At 35.7% G+C, this 24,069-nt stretch overlaps 1 pseudogene; it reads right to left on the bottom strand.

The window, feature by feature from the left end:
• Positions 1-1,488: 1,488 nt before the first annotated feature.
• LOC140881797 (uncharacterized) lies at positions 1,489-21,259 on the bottom strand (annotated as a pseudogene).
• Between the last annotated feature and the right edge of the window lie 2,810 nt (positions 21,260-24,069).

Raw genomic sequence — 24,069 nt, 5'->3', positions numbered from 1 at the left:
ATCGCTCAAGATAAGAAAGATTACTTAAGAAAGATGATATTCTTTAGTTTCCTAAAATTACATACTTACATGCTTGATTGCTCTTGTTTGATTTATGTGTTTTATTGTATGGTTTGATTAGCATGAGATTATACTTGTCTTGTTTATAGATTGATGCATCTTGATTGTGTATGCATTCATCTTGAGCCTTAAACTATTAATCATAGAAGATGGAATGACATAGATTGCAAAAGACGTTTGGAGAGCTATAATTGAGAGGCACGAGATGTAGATGAACTCCTAGAGCTAGATATTTCATTATAGTTGCACCGAAGTCTGGTATTGAGAAACTCTACACCACTTTTCATAATCACTTATTTTTAAAAATTGCAAACACTACCTTAATGGTATAAGATTTGCAGATAAGGGACTGATTTGGGAGCAGTGAAAATAAATGGATATAAATGAAAATTGTGTGGAACTACATGAATATTTTTTAAATTTTAATCATTATTCCTTTTCTTTTATAGGCAAAAACTTCTATGAGACGATCTCAATGGTCATATTTATGAGACGGTCTTTTATATGGGTTATCCATTAAAAAGTATTACAATTTATGTCAAAAGTATTACTTATTATTATAAATATGGATACAATTGACTCGTCTTACGAATGACACCGTCTCACAAAAGTGTTACTCTCTTTTATATCATTGTAACTTCGAATGCGGTTTTAAACTACTTAATTGTTGCGCATTATAAATCAATTTTTTATATTTTTTTTCTTGTCATGGTTGAGTTGTATAGCAACGTATATACGTAGATTAGTAAAAGTTTTATGTAACAAAGTTAGGTTATTTTATAGAAAACTTCATTATAATGGTAGGAGTGGCCCGGCCCGTTATAATCATGCATGATTTGTTATTCAAAATTCAATGTTGGGGAAAACAATCTAATGTTTCTGTCCAAATGCTGTCATTATCATTCCAAATTAGCAAATATCTATCTCCACCAAATTTTTAATTTCTTGTAGTTTAAGTGCACGAATTCATTTAAATTCGCAATTTCGAAAAATTCCAAATGCCAATGGCCAATTGCATCACCCTTCCAAACCAAAGGAAAGATTCGAACTTTTAAAGTTTAAACATCCATCACCAAAACTTGATATTTTAAAAATGACGAAGAAGGAGAAGAATGAGCAGATTTAGTACGTAAAAAATAATCTCGAGCATTACACCAAGTGATTTTCCATGTTTTTTTTCATTAAGTGATTTTCCAAGTTTATGAATGAACTCGAAATACGCTATTCTTATTTTAGTCCAATTAAACTTTATTTGGACATGCAATGATAATATAAAAGACTAAAATGAATCACATTATAACTCTAGTGAAATGAGACTTGAAAATTGATGCACCAAGTTATAAATATAAAAATCACACTAAAAGTAAGAATGCAGTTGCCTTTATGCCACCAAGTTGTTGAAAGTTTTTTTTTTTCATTTTTTTAGACACCAAGTTCTTGAAAGTTGATACACTAAAAAAACAGTAAAAAATCTTACACATTGCCTGCGATAAAACAGTTGACTTTCCTTTACCTCCGACCTCTTCCTCTGTTGTTCCTTCCTCGAAATCCACCTCTTCTACCACCACTTCTGCCGCCTCCACCATGAACTCCAAGACCAGGTATTTTCAGAGACTGCACACCCCTCCTCCTTCCAGGTCGCCCCTCATCATCCTCGTCGCTCTCCATGTACTTTTTCAAGCTTCTGGGATTGAAAGATATTTCCCGGGACCCTCCTTGTCCATGTTTTACAAAACCCTTTGGAACATCTTCCCGTTGTTTCCTAAGAGCTAACCTCTCTCCCAAGGGAAGAGAATCCTCCTGTCCGAGAGACTCACGATTCCTGAATGCTTCTGCATGCCGGTTATCCTTCACTTCATAAAATCTGAAAGGGTAGACAAAATACAAGGCATGATCTATCTACCGGCTATATTAGCTAATTTTCTTGAATGATAAAGACCATTTAGAAAGAGACGATGGGCAACCTTGGAACTCGGGATTTCTTCATAGATTTGGTATTGCTATTCGTTTGCTCATCTTCTGATGATTCGCTACCTGATGGTACATCAGAACCACTAATACTCTGCCCATCTTCTTCTGCAAGAGTTTCAAAATGCTCGTCAAATAATGATGGTTTCTTTGTAGGTGCCGCCATTGGGTGGAGAGCCAAATATTCTTGTGAGAACTCATCAACCACAAAATCCTGAAAAACATTTAAGAACAAAATACTCAGATCAGATAAGATACTGCGAGAAACAAAATTTGAGATGATATAAAAAAAGATTGTAATAATTTCTGTATAATTTAAAGAATATTTTCGAGTAATTCCTGATAAATGGCCATCTTTCACAAATATCAATAAAATAAACAGCAGTTGCAACCAAAAAGCACTTGATTGCTAGCTCCTCTTAATGAAGCCCGCTTAAATTACCTTATTTTCAAACATTGGAGTGAATCTCTCGTCTTTGAGAACCTCACTGGTGAGACCCTTCTTTTTCTTTGATGTCTTCTTATCTGGTACTTTCAGAGTATCAATATTATCAGTGCCCTTCTGATCATCAAGATTTTCATCTTCTTCAAGAAGACGGGAAGCCAACATCCGATTAACTTTTGGTAGCTTCCTCTTGATCTGCAAGAAAATATAAACAAAACAAAAGCTTCAAAATAGGAAGTAAAATACAGCATGGTTTCTGTAAAAATCACAAAATGAATCTCAAACAGCTTACCGTGATTCGAGTGGCACGTTCAGCTTCCAATTTCTCCTGTTTTTTCCTCTCTAAATATGCATCATAAGCAAAAGGATCTGCCAAACTTTCTGCCTGTGTTCACAGTCATCATAGCCATGTATTAGATCTAAACAAGAATCTTGAATGATAATTCAAATCATAAAGCCCTGTGAAATATCTTTTCAGAAATTTAACTGCATAATTCACACCAATTCATGAAAATAACACTGTTCACTTCATGAATATTATCAAGATTCAAAAAAAAAAACACTTGTACTAGGGGGGGAGGCAGGTGGCACATTGGAAGGTGCAAATATTACCTTTTTATACAGCTTGTAATTGATAAAGAAGCCAGCATGTAGGCTCTTAGAAGATTGGTTCCGATCAAATTAGTCAAATTCAACTTTGCCAGGTCTTCTTTCGTCAAAAATTTATAATCATCATAAATAGTTGTATGTCCATCCTCCTCGAGCTCTTCCTATAAAGGTATGAATAGGATTTATGGACACCGAATAAGGCTCAAATGTACAAGACGACCGACAAAGCAACTTAATGAACATACAGTTAAGTTCTCTAGATAAGAACACCATTTTGGTGCAGGTCCAAGGGCTGGTATGAAGTAAGATGGTATTTGGCTGCTATCCAGAGCCAACAAAATCAATCCGCTTCGGCTGAAGACACAAGTATCATTAATTTTTCCAGCAGCTGGTTCAATGCTAGTCATACCTTCTCCCTGAAAACATACAACTGAATTGAGATCTGACAACTTGAAAAACGTGACACAATTAACTAAGAAATTTTATGACGAGACTATTACTAGAGGATAATGCAGCAATGAAATTAATAAAAGCAGTAATGGTCCTTCATTTCTCGTCATTCCGAGAGTGTCTAGGCCATCTTAATTTGTTCTGGGACAGGCAGTTAGGTAACAATGGTAACTATTGGGCTACAGAGATTCTAGGCCAAAATTTATAGCACTATAGCAGCACCTTTTTTCCGAAAATGAATGAGTAAAAACAACAAACCCTACTGTTTGTGGTGTTCTAAATTTCTAACGAGAATCTGCGACATGAAAGACCGTTTTTTCACAAGTCCTTCCCGTTTACATTTGGCTGCTATCCTACATAAAGAAATTATAGTGCCAGGGAAAATATTTACGGTCAGACTAAACATAAATCTCTTAACAGCTAGACTTGATAAGGATTTGTAACATAACAATTCAAGTTACCATATATTTAAAAAAAACTAACTAAAAAACACAAAACTATGAAACCCATAACTCTATGGTCAGTGGTTATCTTATTTGTACGTAGTGACCCTAATACAAGAGTAACAGCAATCTGTCAAGTATTAATCACAAAATGTGGTAGAGTCTTACAGTCTCAGGGTCCCAAATCCTGACTATGTGCTTGTCAGTAGTTATTAATTTTGCTTGCTCAGAATTCAGACTTTGGTGTCATCCAATGTTGAGAATTGGGCTGCCGTACCTGCAAAGCAAATTGAAAATAATGATTGAAAATAAATAAATAATTAAATTCATTTGAAAGCAGTTGGCGAAACTCACATATGGTCCTTTATCCGAACAGGATTAGATGAGCGCAAATCATAAATAAGAATCTGCGAGAGTAATAGCAGAAAAAACATGTAATTTGATATTCGAGGCAATGAAATTGGCACTAAAAGATGCAACAGAGAAATTCGACAGACAAGAGATTCAAAAACAAGGAAAACACGGTTACTTCGTTCTGAGTTCACTTTGTTCAGCAGATGTTTTTTCGCAATATCTAGCTTTCATATCCACATTACATTACCTTTGTATCACAAATAAAAAATATGGTCTCGATTGGTTAAAAAAACGACCTTTATTAAACCCATCAAACGTCTATTGATCCCATATACACCCTTGGAATGAAAATATCACAACAAAGTGCATCCCAGGAGCTTAGGTGCACTAGATTTTCTCCACAAAAAATACCCATCCCTGCAAGAACTGGCTAAAATGGGTACCACTACCAACATAGGGGAAGACTTGATCTAAATTTATTCAAACATGCTAAAATGTCCCATCAGCAGCAGGTATGTACAGTTCAAGCTGTCACGTGAGATGATTTTGGACCATAAATATTAGAAGCTAAAGTCAAGGTTATTGATCTGACAAACAACAAATTATGTAAAAAGTCTGTCGTGTGTCATGTATCGCCAAATACATATTGAGAAAAAGTTTGTGTCATGCACTGAATACAGTAAATGTAAACACAAAACTCATCAGTACGTAGGAAACATAAGCAGACGTATTATATCGGAGTTATTACGTTATGTCGGTGGCATTTTTCCATTAATCAGTAGGCTATGTTCAGAACTACAATGCAGAAGACATGTAAAATAAAAGAGACCAAGTGACCAACACAACATGATTGTGGCCAAGGTTAACAAGGCATTTTCACAACCTTCCCATTGCTGCTTCCTACAGACATGAGGTAGCCTCCATCTCCATCAAACTCAATCGAAGTAACCTCCTACATGAATCACACAATAAACATCACCATAATATTTAATAAAGGGGTGAAATTATTGAGACAACCTAGTAGATGAAAGTAAACAAGAGTAACCAATTAACTAGATCCAAAAAATTGGCTTATATATAGGTGGAAGAAATTGAGATTATTCAAAATTCACTAGAATAGATCCACACCAAAATACAGGATATTGATATTTCATATAAGATGATTTTTTACGAAAACAGATTCAAATAAGTTAAAGATCTATAGAGAACATCGGCTTAAATTGAAAGGAAAAAATATTAGTTACCCCATCTATGTCACCGGAGGAGGCAACAGCATCTATCCTGCCTACAGAAGACCTCGATCTCATATCAAAGCATTCAACAGCTCCATCCTCACCCCCACCAGCAACTAATCCATGCACCTTGCTGGGTTAAAAAATTGAACTTATTATGTTATACAGACAATATCCAGATACAATACAGCTAAAAAAGGTGCAGTACAGTGCCATGAAGGAAAATCAAGTTTCACAAACCTTCGAGAAACTACATTCAAAGCTGGGGATTGTGTGTTGAGCGAGGAAAGAAAACGCCCCTGTGAAAATACGTCACTTACTAAGAAGAGTTGAACAGAAGCATAGAATAAATAAACACCTAAACTTTCAGCTTGTCGTGCAAAAGGAGCGAATGACAAAATATGAGAAATATATGCATAGGGAAACAATGGCGAATTTTAGCTCAGATTGCTGATATCAAATATAGAGCACCAAATTGAGAAGCGAGAGATGTTTCCTATCCCAGGGGAAATAGTGCCTTCTTTTTTTATTGCTGAGTCAAATATTATTAACAGGTATTGCACAAGAAGGGAACCACATATGAAATGATGAAGTGGGGTACAGAAATTTCTCGCATACACGAACAAAAAATGAGACCAATAAAAACAATTTATGGGGGGAAACCAAATTAACACTAAGCCAATGGTACCCAAAAGGAAAGATCAAAAATTTCAAATAAAGCCAATGCCTGAAACATCAAACACATGAAAATAATACTTGTTGAGGGAAAAATTAGCTATACACCTAATTCATTAATCTATCTTTCGAAGACAATGGGAAGAAGGTGATGAAAACAGATATTAAAGCATTTTCAAAAAACTAGGAACATAAATTGAAGCAAGACAAACCTGTTCCAAGTTTATCCTGTACATATCTGGAGAAGAAGCAGCACAGATAAGATCACAAGACCAGCAATCATATGTCATATCTCTGCCCATCCTGTTAAGAATAACCGTAAGCCAGCATGAAATTAATAAACAAATAAAAAAATACAGCAGCAAGAAGCAAGAAAAAGAACTCTGAGAATTCAGCTTCAAAAAAATTATTACTCAAAACTAGGTCTAGGACTGCCTAGTCAAAAATTAGTGCAGTCAAACTATGTTCAGTGTAAATTGGGTGGCCAAGCTATGATATGACTAGAAATCTGATGGTTAGCATATTTAAAATAATAACGTAAGTGTCCATATTTCCTTGAATAATTATCTCGTTGTAAATTTCTAACAAATTAAATGTTCAGTGTGCCACTATGGATCCACAATTACTATAGCAATGCAAATTCAAAAGTAATTATAGGTTATATTTTTTTTCAAATGCATCATCACACAAGACCCATGTCCCATGGTCACATACACAATGCATGCATTAAATAAAACAATGTGAGAGGGAGAGACCTTGGGATTCGCAGACCGTAGTGACTTCCATATTTTGCATGGAGACAAACAGAGCGATCAGCACAAAGAAATACAAGCTTTGAATAGTCATCATCTAACACCTGGAAGAGATCAAGAATATTTAAGCACTTATCAAGAACATTTAAGCACTTAGGATTAGGAATGCATAAAAAAATATGTGAGTATTTAAAAAAATAGATAATTATTTACAAATTACAATCAATTTCATGCGCAGTTGCTACAAGTAGAGCATCGCATAGTTCAAAGGCATGGGAAATGGTAGAGGTATGATGATGAAAGCTAGTTACAGACAATTAAACAAGAAGTTCAAGATATGTTAATAATTTCACATCCCACCCAAACTTCACAGAATTTCTGACAATATTAATCCATGAAAGAAAAACATGGTCAATGAGCATCGTCAATTCTACTTTTCCTTTGGGTAAAGGAATGTGTGCAGACAATATTATATTATTTACAGGAAAACTATTGAGTACAATAGGCGGGCAAGTGATCATCAATCAACAAAAGTCTTGTCATGACCATACTCATATCAACAATAGAGTTTTCATTTATGTACCCTTGCCAAAAGTATTACCTCAAAATCAACTATTTCGGAAACCAAATGCCTTTCAAACTTCAGGGACAACTCCCTCAACTCATATACTTTGACTTGTGGTGGGTAAATGCCTGAAAATTATTCAGAAAAAAAATCGTCAATATCCTTCTATCATACAATGACATCGTTAGATAAAAAAAATGGGTCCATCAAATCAACAATTCACCTGATGCTATCAGATACTCTCCATCAGGGGTCACCTTAATTCTAATCGTCGCAGTTTCAAAGTTCAAATCTTGAATCAAATCTACCCTCTGCAGATAATCTGGAAACTCGAGTAGAAACTAGTTATTGCTAACAATCACTATACAAAACATACAATGACAAAGATTATCTAATTCTAATTATATCATTTCGGATGTAATTTTGGTTCCAGCAGACCAAGTTCACTCAAATGTAGAACATGAATCAGAACAATGAGAATTTCGAGTTTAAAGTAGCTTGATACTCAAATTTCCTCAAAATAAAATAGAGCACGAATCCTCAAGCTTAGTATTAGACTTTGGGATTGGATTGGGTATAAAGACTAGAGCCCATCATACTTCGCAATAATTAACTTCCAATAAATATGAGTAACTCTCCTGTGAAACAGTCTCACAGGAGACGGTTCAACCCATTTATAAAATTCAAATACCCAAGCTAGCAATCGGATCCTTATTCTTGGAAAATTGGGCGGATTCTTCACTTGGGCCTAAACTCATCACAGGTTGGTTTGCAGGGTAAATTTTTTCAGTTCCATTCTCCGCCAAATCGCCAGCCTTTCTCCTGAATCCAAAAATCAGTTTATAGGTTTTGTCCCCACAAAAGAATTTTCGTTTTGAGCCAAAGATCGACCGATTTGAGCCCTTTTCCGTGCGATCAAAGTGCTGTCGCGACTGATTTTGTTCACTTCTTCTCCGGTGAGTTTCAAATTCGATTTCAGGTCCATTCTTCATGTTTTAGATTGAATTCGAAATTTAAGGCTCATTTTAGTCATGATCCGGCGAGGATAGCTGTTGTCAATGGGACCCTGATAATGGGGACTCTCAAGGAAGGAGCCCATTGGTACGTTTATGTTCCTGTTGGGTTTGCGATTAAAAACTTGATTTCTGTTAAATTGTAAAAGCATATGGCTTCTAGAAAATTTCCATCGTCTTGTTTATGTCATGTTGCTTTTGTGATTACAACCGTGCTTATGCATTACCTTAGCACATAGCCGCATCAAGAATACACGAGCAGTGTGTTGTGGTGCTTCTAAAGCATGCTTGTAGCTTGCATTTAAAAGGTATATTCATATTCTATATCTCACTTTTGCCACAATCTTTCAGATATTGACCAAAATTGGTTCGATTTGCAATCCATTGTTGAAAAAGATTCCACTTTTTGAGGCAGATCTCAATGGAAATACAGCACTATGGAATGCTGTGGCAGAAAAATATCAAACCATATTCAACATCCAATAACATTGGGCTTGGGTATCAAACCTTATGTATGTCGACCTTCTATGCATGGCAGCAAAAAGAAAGGATATAAAAGTGTTGGAGGAACTGTTGAAATACGGATTATACGTGGACTCCAAGGATCGCCACGGATTTACTGCTATACAAATCGCAACCTCGGAAAGTCATGTGGAGATGGTGAAGTATCTGCTACTAAATGGCTCTCAAGTAGATGACAGGGTCAAGAACATGATTTCTTCCACAAATTGGAATGAAGTTTTGCGAAAACATGAAGTTGGTCACTGCATATCTATGCCCGAAGAGACTATTGGTTTTAAATTTTAGTGAGTTCTAATTCATTGGTAGGTACACATTGGCTATGCTGCTGCACGGAGCCCGGGAGAATTTAACAGACGTATAAAATGGATATTGGTAAGCAAATATGTAAAACTATCGCAATGCACCAAATGACAATCTACTATTCTTCCAAAGTTTATAATATTTCAAATCGAAATTCATACCTTTAAATTTATGAAAAATTGACTGTAAGCAGTGGACACAAAGATTGACAAATTTCTTCAGTCAACGCAGATCTACAAAGAAACTCAAATCGATGGATTACTCGTTTTTGGTTGAGGGAGAAAACTAGGGAGAATCAAGAAGAACAAGAGAGGAAAAATACCGATTATTCTTCCTCCGAACGTTATTCTAAGCTTTATGTTTCTTTTTTTTATTTAAAAAATAATAGTAGAGGGTATTGTGGGGTTTCCAAGTAAATTGAGGGTAGTTTGATAAATTGGTTACAAATAGGGAGCTCAAACAATGTACAGGCAATTGTCAGAGAGTTGAAACATAAAAAACCTTACACAGGAACTGAAGAGCAAGTTGTTTTTCTTGTTGGGGATTTATTGACAATTCCCCCTTTTTTTAATAAAAAACTAATATTTTTAACATGAAAAATAATACTTTTTATTTTAAAACTAATACTTTTGAATTAACATGTAATGATTTTGTACTTGTTCCTGAATATTGTTTATGTGCTCTCTAATTCGAGCAATCTGTACTTGAATTCATGGAAAAGTTTGATTCTCATTTTATAATATCAATCTCGACCATGTAAAACTAGCAAAATAAACTTTCCGCATCGACTCTGAGACGATACATATTGCAGAGCTACTTCCACCCTTGTTTCGACTTCCGATGTTGTAAGGCCCGGGATTAGTTAGAAATTAATCCGAATTTTAATTTGATTTTAATCCGAGTATATTTAATTTGGGAATATTTAGAGTTTCGATTTAAATTCTAATATTCTTAAATTATTTAGAATTGAAATTGAATTAAAATAAGGGCTGAGGACCAAATTGCAATTATTGAAGAGTTGAGGGACTAAAGTGCAATTTTGGTTGGAAGTTATCTGATTTTAATTATAATTCTCAACATGATACGTGTATTGTTGGTAGACAATTCAGAAGTTGAAGAACAGAGCAAGCCGAGATCTTTTGTTTCTTTGATTTTCCGATTTTCAAATCCTTATAACTTTTGCACCGGTTATCCGATTTCGATTCCGTAAATTGTTCTGGAATCCTTACGACGAGGGCTTCGATCTCGTGTAAGTTTTATGTTGTGTTATTTGGATTTCGAAATCAGTATGGACAGATATCAGATGTTGAGTTTTCGATTATGTTTATCGACGTTTATGCGATTTTATGTCGAAACCGGTTTGAGAAGTTTGTATTGAATGCATCTAAACATGATTTCCAGCTTATGGTTGTTGATTATAGCTATTGAGATGAAGATTTGAATGATATATCAGCTCGTTATTGATTTGAAATACATGTATGAGTTGGTTAGAAGTTAGAAATGGTTTCGGGATTACGTCGGTTATCGATTTTGAATCGTTACGTCGTTTAATCGAGTTTTGGAACTGTTTTGATAGCCGATATTTGAGTTGAAGTTATTGTTGAGATGTTTGAATGTTATAGTATTTTTCTTATTCAGTTTCAGTTGAGTTTGAAGGCTAAACGACACAAGACGCCGACTTGAACTAACGAAGAAAGAGTTAAGGTTTGAAATGCGATTGATTGATGAATTCTTGATGGTTTTGACTCGTTTCTGAAATGATAGATTGATATGAAGTTTGATATATGTATTTGGATTATATCTCGTAGATTTGAAGAGTTAAAAACCTCGATAAACGAAAGTATAATGACGACATCGCGAAGTAGGGACTTTGAAACTCAAGAACGATTATCTTTGAGTTGGCCCGCAAAAATCACATACTTGTTTATGTTTTGATTTGATTGTGATGTTGTCGATCCATCTCAGATAGTTGATCTTTAAATTTGAGTTGATATGATGCTATATTAAATTGATTCTATGCCAAGGTTGCTGTTAACCTTATTTGCGAGTCGGTTACGAACTCGTTAGATGGATATTCATGTCAAGATCAGTTATGAATCTTGATGGCCTCGAAGTTACGTGAATCAATTCGTATTTGAAGCGTTTATGTACTCTATTTGTTGAGTCGAATTTTAAATAGAGTCGATATGATTTATTTAACGCTTTCTATATGTTGGTTATGCTGAGAATTGTATCTCACCGGAGTTTATCCGGCTGTTATCTTGTTTTGTATGTGTGCATGACAACAGATGGGGCAGGAGCTAGTCATCGACGTCATTGACAGCTGGGAGAGAGTCTAGCACGTGAGGACTCGGGTTGTAGATGTATTTAGAAGCATGGTAGAACACTTAACATGATATGTTGGAAGAACTTTGAAACAAGTTGTGTAATCTTATGTTTTGAGTAGTTTGTGATCTAGTTGAAGTTGTAAAAGCTAGTTTATTATGCTCAAGACTTGATTTATGAGTATATGTATGATTATAGAAGTTATATCATGTTAGTATCTTTGATTGATGTTGTATTGTGCCAAGATGCAAGCCTTGACAGCAAAAACCTTTCTGCTGAATTTCTGGAAAATGTGCCGTGGTCGATCCGCAGAAGTTGACGGATCTAGCCAGCCCTGATTTTTCCAAAACAGAGAAGCTGAAAAATGTGCCGTGCTCGATCCGCAGAAGTTGGCGGATCTAGCCAGCCCTGATTTTTCCAAAACAGAGAAGCTGAAAAATGTGTCGTGCTCGATCCGCAGAAGTTGGCGGATCTAGCCAGGTACTATTCACAAAAAAAAAAAAAAAAATTGAATTATTCTTTTTGAGTATTTATTTTATATATGATTAATTGGTTTTAATCATTAATTGCCCTAAGATAATATTAGCAACCCGAGGTTCCCACAACAGGTGGTATCAGAGCATAAGTTTCTCGGACTGAGAATAGATGAGCGGGGTTAGATCGAGTCTTTTATTCTGATTTAGTTATTCTTGAAGCATGTTTATTATTTGACTTGATTTACAGCTTTAAGAATTGCATGTTATCTGTTATGTGATATGATTGGAAGCATGTATGATTACGACTGAATCAGATTCGATTTTTTGAGAAAGCATTGTGAGTTGAAACATAATGGTTTTATCTGAGATTGAACTGTACACTAATCTGTTTGATTATCAGATATGCCTCCCCGACCAGCACCGAGAATTAGACAGACGTTGGCTACGAATCAGTCTGAACAGACAAATGCTGCACAGGTCCCAGTGACAGTGTCTGAACATGGACAGGGTAGTACTTCTACTGATGAGTTCAGTGATGCTAATCCGATGGAGAAACTTCTGAAACGATTCCAATCATTCAAACCACCGAAGTTGCAAGGAACTGAGAATGCTATAGAGTGCGAGAACTGGTTGGAAGATATTGAGCAGTTATATGAGTCTATTGACTATTCAGATGATCGTCGTATCAGACTGGTTATTCATCAACTGCATGGCCTTGCCAAAAGTTGGTGGATAGCGACGAAGAAAGCATTGGAAAACCAAGGTACTGTTATTACCTGGTCTGTATTTCGAACTGCTTTCTATCGGCGTTTCTTTACTGTGTCTTATCGCAAGGACAAAAGAGCAGAGTTTGCCAGTTTGCAACAGGGGCAGTTGAATATCGAAGAATATGTTGCCAAATTCACTAGTTTGTTGAAGTTTGCTCCACATATCGCTGTTAATGATGAGGCTCAAGCCGATCAATTCATTAATGGCTTGAATCCTGAAGTGTTTACACTTGTGAATTCGGGAAGACCGAATATCTTTGCTGATGCTCTGAATCGAGCAAAGGATGCAGAAGCAGGGATACTGAAACAACGAGGAGCACAGTTTGTGCCACAGCCAGTGAGACAGTCCCAAGAACAGCCACAGATTCCACCGCCACCTCGATTTGAAGCTGGAGGTAGCAGCAGTGGAAAGAAGAACTTTTTCAAGGGCAAGAGTAAACAGTTCAAGAGATCTTGTGGTAGTAACTCTTCGAGTTCAGGTAGTTCCCCACAGTCTAGAACTGGACAGAAGTCTGATGTATATTGCACCAAGTGTGGTGGTCGCCATACCAATGAACAATGCCGAGGTGTATTTGGAAGCTGCCACATTTGCAACAAGATGGGACATTTTGCACGAGTGTGTCCACAACGAGGATCTGAAGTGCCCAGGGTGCAGGATCATCGAGACTGGTAGGTCAATCTACATCTTCTGTTCACTCTTTTCAACCACAGCCTGCAGCACCGAGTAGAGGAGGAGGTCAGACAGTGAATCAACCTCCGAGGCAACAAGCACGAGTGTTTGCATTGACAGAAGAGCAAGCACAAGCAGCACCGGACGATGTGATTGCAGGTAACTGTTCTCTTTATAGTTATCCTGCCTATGTCTTATTTGATACGGGTGCGTCGCATACCTTCATCTCTGAGCAATTTGTTACATTGTATTCATTGCCTATTGAGTCATTAGATACTGTAGTGTCTATATCTTCACCTTTGGGAAAAGGTATAGTATCAGTGAAGTCTGTAAGAAATTGTGTACTACAGTATGAAGGTAATGAAGTTGAGCTTGACTGTATCGTTCTTGGTTTATCTGATTTTGATTGCATAATCGGTATCGATATGCTAACCAAGTACAGAGCTACAGTGGATTGTTTTCAGAAGATTGTGAAGTTCAGACCTGATATGACTGATGACTGGAAATTCTATGGTAAGGGATCACGAGCCAGAATTCCTTTGATATCTGTTCTTTCTATGACTGACTTGTTACAGAAAGGGGCGGAAGGATTTCTTATTTATGTAGTCGATATACTAAAGACTAGTCCGACATTGACGGATATACCGGTGGTGAATGAGTTTGCAGATGTATTCCCTGATGAGATTCCAGGATTGCCACCGTACAGAGAGGTAGATTTCGGTATTGAATTGATACCAGGTACTCAGCCGATATCGAAAGCACCTTACCGTATGGCACCGATTGAACTGAAAGAATTGAAGGACCAACTTGAAGATTTGTTGGCCAAAGGATATATTAGACCGAGTGTATCCCCATGGGGTGCTCCGGTATTGTTTGTTAGAAAGAAGGACGGATCGATGAGGCTATGTATTGACTACCGGCAATTGAACAAAGCAACGGTAAAGAATCATTATCCTTTACCTCGTATCGATGATTTATTTGATCAATTGCAGAGATCGTCGGTATATTCGAAGATTAACTTACGATCCGGATATCATCAACTGAGGGTTAGAGATGAGGATATTCCTAAGACTGCGTTTAGAACCAGGTATGGCCATTATGAATTCATAGTCATGTCTTTTGGTCTAACGAATGCACCAGCAGTTTTTATGGGATTGATGAATAGAGTATTTCAAAGATATCTAGACGACTTTGTGATTATCTTTATTGATGATATATTGATATACTCTAAGAATCTGTGTGAACATGCTGATCATCTCCGAACTGTATTGAGAATATTAAGAGAAGAGAAATTGTATGCCAAGTTATCCAAATGTGAGTTTTGGTTGCAGCGAGTTGTTTTTCTTGATCATGTGATTTCAGGAGATGGCATTTCAGTGGATCCGAGTAAGGTTGAAGCTGTGATCAGTTGGCAGAGACCGACATCTGTGCCAGAAATTCGAAGTTTTATGGGCTTGGCAGGTTATTACCGTCGATTCATTCGAGATTTTTCCTCGATAGCGAAGCCTATTACATAGCTTACACAGAAGAATGCACCATTTATTTGGTCTGAGACGTGTGAAAGAAGTTTTATCGAACTTAAGAAGAGATTGACGACAGCGCCGATTTTAATAATCCCTACAGGTACGGGTGATTTTGTTGTTTATTGTGATGCTTCTCACCAGGGTTTGGGATGTATTTTGATGCAGAAAAGACATGTTGTCGCTTATGCTTCTCGACAACTGAAACCACATGAAGTCAGGTATCCGATTCATGATCTTGAATTGGCTGCAATCGTTTTTGCATTGAAGATTTGGAGACATTACTTAAACGGCGAGAAGTTTGAAATCTTTTCTGATCACAAAAGTTTGAAGTATCTGTTCTCACAGTCTGAATTGAACATGAGACAACGACGATGGCTTGATTTATTGAAGGATTTTGATTGTGAAATCAAATATTATCCAGGAAAATCTAACGCAGCAGCAGATGCCCTGAGTAGAAAAGTATGTGCTCTATCTTTATCTACTGTAGGTGTATCTAATTTGATTGAGGATTGTTGTATTTCTAGGTATGTATTTGAGACAGATAGAAGGCCTATGAGAGTGTATGCAATTAGTGCTGAGCCAGAGTTATTGATTCGTATCAATGAAGCACAGAAATCTGATCAGAATGTGCAGAAATCGATTGAAATGATCCGATCAGGACATCATTCTGAGTACAAGGTTAGTGACGATGATATCTTGTATGTGAATAACCGACTAGTTGTTCCCAATATTGCAGACTTGAGACATAATATTTTGAAAGAGTCCCATTGCAGTCGTTTCAGTGTTCACCCTGGAGGCAGAAAAATGTACAACGACTTGAAGAGTCAGCACTGGTGGAAACAAATAAAGTCTGATGTGACGGAATTTGTGTCAAAATGTTTGAATTGTCAACAGGTGAAGGCTGAAAGAAAGAAACCGGGTGGCTTATTACAGAGTTTATCGATTCCTGAATGAAAATGGGATCACATTTCCATGGACTTTGTAACGAAGTTGCCACGATCATCTCGAGGATGCGATGTGGTTTGGGTGATCATCGACAGATTGACGAAATCTGCGTGCTTTATTCCTTATCGAATGACTTATCGTCATGATCAAATGGCGGATCTCTATATTCGAGAAGTGGTAAGACTACACGGTGCGCCAAAGTCGATTGTATCTGACCGAGATCCGAGGTTTACTTCGCACTTTTGGCATAGCCTACAGGAAGCTCTAGGTACGCGTTTACATTTGAGTACTGCTTATCATCCTCAAACTGACGGTCAATCCGAACGAACTATTCAGACTCTTGAGGATATGCTTAGAGCCGTCGTAATTGATTTTGGGACTACATGGCAAGATTCTATACCACTTGTGGAATTTTCTTATAACAACAGTTATCAGACGAGTATAGAGATGGCACCATTCGAAGCATTATATGGGAAGAAGTGTCGATCGCCTTTTATTGGGATGATGTTTCTGAGGTACTTGAGTTAGGGCCAGATATGATCAGACAGATGACTAAGAAGATGAAACTGATACAACAAAGAATGAGAACAGCACAGCACAGACAGACGAGATATGCGAATGTACAACGACGGCCGTTATCTTTTGATCAGGGAGATAGAGTGTTTCTAAGATTTCACCGTTCAGAGGCACCGTTCGATTTGGCAAACGAGGGAAATTATCTCCGAGGTATATTGGGCCGTATGAGATTCTCGAGAAGATAGGCAATCTAGCTTATCGACTCGCTCTTCCTATGTCTTTATCTGGAATACATGATGTCTTTCATGTATCGATGTTGAGGAAGTATATATCTGATGCGTCTCATGTGATTCGATCTGATGAAGCTGAGTTGGAGATACTCTTTGCTACTTCGAGCAACCCATTCAGATTCTTGATAGGAAGACGAAGCAACTCCGAACGAAGACCATTCCATTTGTGAAGATTCAATGGAGTAGACACGGAGTTGAAGAAGCAACGTGGGAAGTCGAAGAAGATATGAAGCAACGATTTCCTTATCTATTCCACTGATGTGAGTTTTTATTCAGTTTTCAGTTATTCTTTATTCTTATGAGCATGCAGTTGCATATCTATACTGTTTATGAATTCGAGGACGAACTCATGTCTTAGTGGGGGAGAAATGTAAGGCCCGGGATAAATTAGAAATTAATCCGAATTTAATTTGATTTTAATCCGAGTATATTTAATTTGGAAATATTTAGAGTTTCGATTTAAATTCTAATATTCTTAAATTTTTTAGGATTGAAATTGAATTAAAATAAGGATCGAGGACCAAATTGCAATTATTGAAGAGTTGAGGGACTAAAGTGCAATTTTGGTTGGAAGTTATCTGATTTTAATTATAATTCTCAACATGATACGTGTATTGTTGGTAGACAATTCAGAAGTTGAAGAACAGAGCAAGCCGAGATCTTTTGTTTCTTTGATTTTCCGATTTTCAAATCCTTGTAACTTTTGCACCGGTTATCCGATTTCAATTCCGTAAATTGTTCTGGAATTCTTACGACGAGGGCTTCGATCTCGTGTAAGTTTTATGTTGTGTTATTTGGATTTCGAAATCAGTATGGACAGATATCAGATGTTGAGTTTTCGATTATGTTTATCGACGTTTATACGATTTTATGTCGAAACCGGTTTGAGAAATTTGTATTGAATGCATCTAAACATGATTTCCAGCTTATGGTTGTTGATCATAGCTATTGAGATGAAGATTTGAATGATATATCAGCTGGTTATTGATTTGAAATACATGTATGAGTTGGTTAGAAGTTAGAAATGGTTTCGGGATTACGTCGGTTACCGATTTTGAATCGCTACGTCGTATAATCGAGTTTTGGAACTGTTTTGATAGCCGATATTTGAGTTGAAGTTGTTGTTGAGATGTTTGAATGTTATAGTATTTTTCTTATTCAGTTTCAGTTGAGTTTGAAGGCTAAACGACACAAGACGCCGACTTGAACTAACGAAGAAAGAGTTGAGGTTTGAAATGCGATTGATTGATGAATTCTTGATGGTTTTGACTCGTTTCTGAAATGATAGATTGATATGAAGTTTGATATATGTATTTGGATTATATCTCGCAGATTTGAAGAGTTCAGAACCTCGATAAACGAAGGTATAATGACGACATCGCGAAGCAGGGACTTTGAAACTCAAGAACGATTATCTTTGAGTTGGCCCGAAAAAATCACATACTTGTTTATGTTTTGATTTGATTGTGATGTTGTCGATCCATCTCAGGTAGTGGATCTTTAAATTTGAGTTGATATGATGCTATATTGAATTGATTCTATGCCAAGGTTGCTGTTAACCTTATTTGCGAGTCGGTTACGAACTCGTTAGATGGATATCCATGTCAAGATCAGTTATGAATCTTGATGGCCTCGAAGTTACGTGAATCAATTCGTATTTGAAGCGTTTATGTACTCTATTTGTTGAGTCGCGTTTTAAATAGAGTCGATATGATTTATTTAACGCTTTCTATATGTTGGTTATACTGATAATTGTATCTCACCGGAGTTTATCCGGCTGTTGTCTTGTTTTGTATGTGTGCATGACAACAGATGGGGCAGGAGCTAGTCATCGACGTCATTGACAGCTGGGAGAGAGTCTAGCACGTGAGGACTCGGGTTGTAGATGTATTTAGAAGCATGGTAGAACACTTAACATGATATCTTGGAAGAACTTTGAAACAAGTTGTGTAATCTTATGTTTTGAGTAGTTTGTGATCTAGTTGAAGTTGTAAAAGCTAGTTTATTATGCTCAAGACTTGATTTATGAGTATATGTATGTTTATAGAAGTTATATCATGTTAGTATCTTTGATTGATGTTGTATTGTGCCAAGATGCAAGCCTTGACAGCAAAAACTTTTCTGCTGAATTTCTGGAAAATGTGCCGTGCTCGATCCGCAGAAGTTGGCGGATCTAGCCAGCCCTGATTTTTCCAAAACAGAGAAGCTGAAAAATGTGCCGTGCTCGATCTGCAGAAGTTGGCGGATCTAGCCAGCCCTGATTTTTCCAAAACAGAGAAGCTGAAAATGTGTCGTGCTCGATCCGCAGAAGTTGGCGGATCTAGCCAGGTACTATTCACACAAAAAAAAAAAAATTTGAATTATACTTTTTGAGTATTTGTTTTATATATGATTAATTGGTTTTAATCATTAATTGCCCTAAGATGAGATTAGCAACCCGAGGTCCCCACAGATGTGCCTCATGACTCATGAGTAACATTGCCAATGAAAATCTTGAGTCATTTGAAAGTTTGAATGTCCATAATTGATAGAATCTTTTAATGCTTGTTTTCCATAAAGAAGTAGACTAGATCCTGAGAAATAAATAACCCCAATTATGGAAACTAAACAAGAAGTTCACATGTACACTGACCTTACTCGTATTAAGGAGCAAATAATGCCAACATGAAACCCAAACAAATGAAGGAAAATGTGCGTTTCAGAATTGGAGGTTCACACTAAATTTGAAATGGAAACAACTAGAAGAGCTAAGTTCACATATACACTGCCACATCTAAGTGTTTTTGTTAGTTCAGGTTTTCAAACTTTTGAGCAAGGAAAATGATGATAAACAAGAATAAAAAAGAAAAAGTATTCATCAATTTGATGCAACTAAAATTTTTATAGTCCACCAAAACTACAAAGCAAGCATTTCATCTGCACGTTCCAAACATAGAACATTCGCAAATCCAATTAGCACAGGGAAATTTTTAAAATTCAAGCATAATGATTCAAAAACATATCAATATCACATCACTCGATTCCACCGACCAAAATCCTACAACAGCAAATATTGCGAGGAGAAAAGAGTGTAGCTTCCGTACTTGAACTGTATGGAGAGTCGCCACATGTAAGGGTTGAACCAGGTTCTACATTTGAAGCCTGCGGAGGAATTGCATTCTCTCATAATCCAAAAAACAACACAAATTCAAACTATCATTACGAAAAAAGACAAACCACTCGGAAAACTCAATGCCCTGAGCATAAACAAATTAGCTAGGCACAAAACCACCAACAACATATTCTAATTTAACATCAGGACAACAAATTCCTGCATAAACAAAGTACGCAAAACCGAAAATCGGGATAAAGGCAACCTAAACATAAACAAATTAGGTATAAAACAACATATATTCCGAAGATTTTAGAACCTACAATGAGTTTAGCCGAGAGAGGAGACCAGAGTTAGAGTAATGGTCACAAGATATCATTTTGATCGAACCATTCTTTCGAATACAAGTCTCCTTAACTTAGTCACTATCTACTCTCGCGGACTGACAAGAGTGGCAGAAAATGCATCAAAATTGCTTATATATATATATACAAGAACAATAATTAGCACCCGCGGTGTATCAGAAAATCCTACAAAAATAACGAACATTTATGAAGAAAATAAAATATCAGCAGCATTTGCATAAATCAGTTCACAATTCTTCCTACAAAAATGAGTGCCATTAACTACTATGAAATCGATTTTTTTTAAAAAATGTATTCTTGGCCAATGAAATAGATTAGAGTTCAAATTGCATAAAAAGAAACACAGAGAAAATTCCTTGTCGATGTAAAAGAAAACCTGCAGTAGACAGTAACAGGTTTGGAGAGGTCAGCGACGAGAATTGAGTCCACCACTTTATCTGTGGTCTTGCGGATATCTGGGTTCACCATGCAATATGTGCATTTTATGACATACATACGAAACAAAGTAACATTAATGTAATAGTGTAATATCTGGTTTCACAATGTAATATGTGCATTTTATCACATTGATTACCGAGAATGCCATGGAAGTGCTGTTATAGAGACTGAAAACGTGACTCGAAAACTCAATTTTCACCTTATTTCATTAAGTAAATTTCAATTACTTTCTAGTTCATAAGAACCCTAAATTTGTAAAAAAAATTAGGGAAGAAACTAGAAAGATACTAAATGGTTACCGTAGGTGAGGTTAGCTCGCACCTCGCTCTCGTAGAAGGCCATGGTGTCGAACTTGGTCAGGCACGGGCCGCCGAGAAACTCTTCGAGCAGGACGGAGCCGGAGAAAGTGTAGGACTTGATTTTCTTGGGCAGGAGGCCTGCCGGAAGTCCAATGGACTAGAGGAAGTCGTGTATGAAGGAGCAACGGCAGAGCGGGAGAGAGAGGAAGATGAAGGCCCCGTTTGGTTTCTGTCAAAGTAGTAGAAAAGCACTTTTTTAGTTTTATTTTTTTGTTTTATCGGTTGTTGGGATATCTTGAAATCTAAAAAAAAAACTTATTTTTGAGTTTTTAACCTTTCAAATTTTGTTTGACAAAAATTTTTAAAAACAGTTTATAATCTGTCAAAATAAGCTGTTTGACAGCTTATAAGCTGTTTTTAAAAAATTAAAGGGAGTTATTTTTTTCAAAAAAATCTTATTTTAATATTCTATCTCTCTAAAATATCCTTGAATATTTTCATAAATCTCGATCATACTCTTCATCCATTAAATGTTAAATATTAATTTTTTAAAAAAAATTACAAATCACATAAATTTTTCTAAAGTAAAATGTTAAAACAATTTTATTTTTTAATATATGTTTATTCTAAAACTATTTTCGTATGTGTATAACTCAAAATTTTATTCTCATAGAATTATACCTTTTTTGGTAATTTTGATAATAAAATATATTATAATATCAAACATATCAACATCTTTAAGTTGTTTAAAATAAGTTTACCCAAACACTTTAACAGCTTATTTTTAAAATAAGCTCTAACAGCTTATAAGCTCGTAAAACAGCTTTTAAGCACTAGAAGCTTATAAGCTCTTTTTAATAAGTTTAGTCAAACACCCTCTTAGTAGTGTTTGAAAGATCTTATTTAAAGGGCTTCTGAGTTTTTTATTAATAAAATTTCACAAAATTTTAAATTTTAGAGCTTTTTCAAAAGGAAAAATTTATAACTTAAAAAAGCACTTTTTTAAAAAAAATTTATCTACCAAATCCAAACGGGCTCGAAGAAGACATAAAGGTAGAGAACCGAACCAAAAATCAATAACGAAAGTTTGACCTAAGATCCATTTATTGTCACGGGTCGGCCCGTATATCTGTGAGACGATCTCACATCAAGGTTGCTCATTCCTCATGGATGTTGAATCCAGACTTACATAGTGTTTGGCTAAATTATTTAAAAACAGTTTATAAACTAGCTTAGAAACAATCGATTTTGATATGATATTCATTCACCGTGTTTGTTCAATTTGTCCACCACTAGGGCGACACTCATATAAAAATAGATGTGATAAATTGTATATCCAATTGTTGGTGACACATCAATGGTGAGCACGCAGCATATCAAAACTCGTTTATAAGCTGTCACGACTTATTTTAAAAATAGTTGTTAATGTGTTTTCATTAACTTATTTTAAATAAATTTAAAATGTTGATGTGCTTGACATCAAAATTTACCAAAAAAGGTATAATACTATAAATTATATTTAAAAATAATTTTAAAAATATTAAACCTATATTATCGAAAAATATAATATTTTAATTTAGAAAAAATATAATCTTTGGAAATTTATTTTTTTAAAATATTTAATATTTTATAAATAGACGTGACGAAGATTTATGAACACATAGAAAACTATTTTGGAGAATTAAAATAAAAATAAGATCTTTTTTTAAAAAATAGGCTCACCCCTAATTTTTTAAAAACATAAGTTACGTCCATAGGGACATAGGCGAGTTTGTAAAATCTGAAGCGGCGTGAGAATAAATTCTCCATCGTTGCTGCTTCTAGGGATGTAAATGAGACGAACAGTTCGCGAACAGTTCGGGTCTCCGCTCGTTAAAAGCTCGTTCGAGCTCGTTTAATGAGGTTCGTTAAGGCAAACGAACCAAGCTTGAGCTTTACAATATTTGGCTCGTTAGCTCGTGAACATGCTCATTAACAGGATCATTAACAAGCTCGTAAGTCATCTCTTAGACGAAAAAATAATAGTATTGATATTTAATTTATAAATTTACACTTTACTTATGAAAAATATTGAAAAATCTATAAAAATTAATTTATTAGAATAAAATTACAAATTTTAATAATAATATTATATTTTTTCAAATATACAATTTAGTTTTAATTAGTTTAATGAATATTTAAATTTATAATTTAAATATATTAAGCTCGTTTAGGCTCGATAAAAGCTCGGATAAGCTCATGAGCCATGAATATATTCGTTAAATAAGCTCGGGCTAGCTCGTTTATAAATGAACCACATTTTCCCGCATATGCGCTATGCTTTTCTTCAATTCTCTGCCTTTTGCTGATATACACCACATTTTCCCGCATATGCGCCATGCAATTTTCCAGTTGCGCGACATTTTTTAAAAAATCATATCTCATAATCTAACCGTCAGATTGATCTGAAATTTTGACAGCAGCTTTAAAATATCCTAAATTTAATGTGAATGGTGAAGATCAGATTTGGATGTGCCACTAATTCCCAGTAAATTTCGAAAGTTGATGCTCCATATTTCATCCTTCCGCTTCACTACTTTTCTTCCAATCCTTGCATCTCACAAAAATAACAAATATGCATAAAACACACTCAATACATCACAAAAGTCAATTCAAATCATATATAAATTATGTAATGTCCCAATTTCTCAATCAAAACGTTACTCAAACATACATACTTAAAATTTGGGAAAAATAAAAACTTTGCGGAAAAATCATCTTCTTTATTAAAATAAACATATTAAAAGTGTACAAATACTGAAATAGCATTTAAATTCTTTGCCAAACACGGCCCTCGACATAAGATTCAAAACTTGTTTGTCTCTCATTAAATAAAAAGGTTTAAAACATCTTCCAATCTAAAACATTTGCATTCATGCATTGCCCGTCGAACCGACTCCTGCCTTTTCTTCATGTCCGCCCACATAATTATCAATA

Source organism: Henckelia pumila, chromosome 2 (genome assembly GCF_033568475.1).
Source record: "Henckelia pumila isolate YLH828 chromosome 2, ASM3356847v2, whole genome shotgun sequence".
Taxonomy (NCBI): domain Eukaryota; kingdom Viridiplantae; phylum Streptophyta; class Magnoliopsida; order Lamiales; family Gesneriaceae; genus Henckelia; species Henckelia pumila.
Note: the sequence above shows the minus strand (reverse complement) of the source record. Positions and strands in the feature narration are given on the sequence as shown.